Genomic DNA, 2,962 nt, shown 5'->3' with positions numbered 1-2,962 from the left:
TTGTGAGTGTTTATTGAGCGAAAACACCTAAATGCTCCACGAGGCTCCGGCAGGGGATGGTGGTGAACCCTGCTGTACTCTTCCACCATAGCTTTTTCTCACTCTTTCTTCCTGTTTCTGTTGTACCTGTAATTCAAAGGGTCAGCCTTGTCACACTGTGTCACGCTGAATCTCCCCGAGAACTACGTTAAGGGTACACGTGTCTGTGGAGTGCTCAGCCACTTGCACGTTAATTTAACGAGCAGGCTGTTCCGTTGATCGGATCAACTGGAACCCTCGACGTCGTAAGCGACGGAGTGCCAACAGCATGTATGTATGTATGTATGTTTCACATTTTCTGTAGAACTGTTTCCAGTATTTCACCGTCCATTTCCTGTTGCTTTCGCCGAACATGCCTTCAGTAGTCCTGCTCCAGTTCTTTAAGCCAAACAGTTTATTTGTTGAATTAATCACTTGTTTCCCATACAGACCTCCAGTAGCCCTCAACTCGATTTTTTTACGGGGGTGTCTTTTACAAAGATTGAGCCTTTGGCGTTGAAGCAGTGATAAACTAATTTGAGATATCTGGCAAATAATTTTTTTTAACAGGAGTGGCTGTGTGGTAAGTAGCTTGCTTACCAGCCACATGGTTCCAGGTTCATTCCCACTGCGTGGCACCTTGGGCAAGTGTCTTCTACTATAGCCTCGGGCCGACCAAAGCCTTCTGAGTGGATTTGGTAGACGAAAACTGAAAGAAGCCCGTCGTGTATATGTATATATATATATATATATATATATATATATATATATATATATATATATGTATGTATGTATGTGTGTGTGTGTATATGTTTGTATGCCTGTGTTTGTCCCTTCAACATCGCTTGACAACAGATGCTGGTGTGTTTATGTCCCCGTAGCTTAGCGGTTCGGCAAAAGAGACCGATAGAATAAGTACTAAGCATCCAAGTCCTGGTGTCGATTTGCTCGACTAAAAGCGGTGCTCCAGCATGGCCGCAGTCAAATGACTGAAACAAGTAAAAGAGTAAAAGAGTATTTACTGTCGCTATGGGAGGTTAATTCTCAAAAAGGGGGAGTTGTTATGGGAGAATCCCGTACACCCTCACGTGACTGAAAGTAGGCGAACGGATTTCAATAGAGAAGTGTGTGAACTGTCAGGGCCAGACGACAGTTGTTTGTCGACCATATTGGTTACTGTATTAGTGCGTCGTGTGTGGGTTTAATATCGTACCTACGTTCGAGTGGTACGGAATGCATTCTGTGTGAACATAATAACTCTACGACAGGTTATTCTAAATAACCACATCAGAATATTTATTTGGGTAATATTTTATACCCGACGTGTACACCACACGTCATAACTACCGTTTATATATTGTAGATTTATATTTTAGTTTTTCAGCTGTTGCTCAGTGTTGTTGTTTCAGCTGATGCAATTTGGAGTTTAGATTTTTTAATCCTGCATCACCAAATCACCTCTCTAATTTTCGTTTTTGTTTTTTGTTTCTGAGATCTTCCTCATGTCGTATGAAATTATTCTCTGTGTTATATTTCATAGCTACAACGATCTGTGAGATATTCTTTCGCAGGAATACAATTTTATATTTTAAGCTACCATGCTGGTTCAGGCCTTCTGCTTTAATCTCAGTTGCGTGGCTTCAGTTCTTTGCGATACGCTAGTAATGTAATAGCTAAGACATACATCAAAAGGTTAACGGTTTCGTAGATTGTTTTCATATCTCCAGACTGTGTGGTCTTCAGATATTTGTTTGCTATTTCGTTTCCGCCTTTCATTCTAATTTCCTAGGCTCTTTACTTATACTGTATGGCATGTCATTCAAATTAAGACCTGTTGAAACAGCATCTCAGATCACTTGTAAGACGTTTTTGGTATTCTTCTGTTTGTACAACATAGATATGAATTTCAGCTAATTGGAGTGTTGTTTGCTGCTAGATTTAGCTGACTATTCTGCCCGTCCTTCAGTGGAAGTGGAGTGATTATCTTCAATGGTTGGCTTCTTAATGTCAGCCTGCTTTGAATCAGATATGTCCATTAGTTGTATCAATTTACATCTAATGATACGTTTTGCTGGTCATTTAAATGCTTTTTGGCGAGGAGGGGAATCTTTTCTCTTTGGCTGCACCTGTGGAAATTTTGAAGTTTAGTGGAAGTTTTTTAATTTGGTGTATTGATGTAATTTTCCACGCTGAATCTCAGGGGCTGATTCACTTTTTCCAAAAACGTTTTTTAAAAAAAAGCTACAGAGGTTTAGAGTTTGATCATTTTTAGCCAGTCAGAAAACAGGATTTGGAATCTACCATTTTGTGCGTGACTGCGCATGTTATCAATTGTAAACAAATGAAATATTAGTAGAATCCTGCTTTACACACGCCATAGAACCCCTCATAACCTCTTTATCTTTTGGAATTTTCAGAAACATTTTGCGAATTTGCATTCTACACACAAGAATTCATACAATTATGTAGAAATAAAAAATAAAAAAATTGGGTGCATGATTTACGGCATACTTATTTGGAAAGGAAAACTAGAAGGATACAGTTGGTGAACAGAATGCCAACGACAACAACAACAAAACCAGCAACGACAATAACAACAACATCACCAACGCCACTGCTACCAATAAACAGCAAGAACACAGCCGCCGCCTCCGTCATTACGAAGATTATCGCCACCAATGACAGGCAACACAACCATCACCACTGCCGCCAGCGCCGCCGCAAACACAATCACCATCACCATCACCATCACCAACAACAATAACATCACGACTAACACCACCACCACCACCACCACCACCTCTGCCAAGTACGACAACATCCTCATAACTTCTTGGTAAAAATCTAGTCTCAGCCTATTATATGAAGCCAAATGTAGCGTTATGTAACTTATTTATTCAGTAAAATCCGGAATTCAAGAACAGTCGATGATGGTGGTGGTGTC

Source organism: Octopus bimaculoides, chromosome 20, assembly GCF_001194135.2.
Source record: "Octopus bimaculoides isolate UCB-OBI-ISO-001 chromosome 20, ASM119413v2, whole genome shotgun sequence".
NCBI lineage: Eukaryota > Metazoa > Mollusca > Cephalopoda > Octopoda > Octopodidae > Octopus > Octopus bimaculoides.
The sequence above is the reverse complement of the archived record's forward strand: the minus strand, read 5'-3'. Positions refer to the sequence as shown.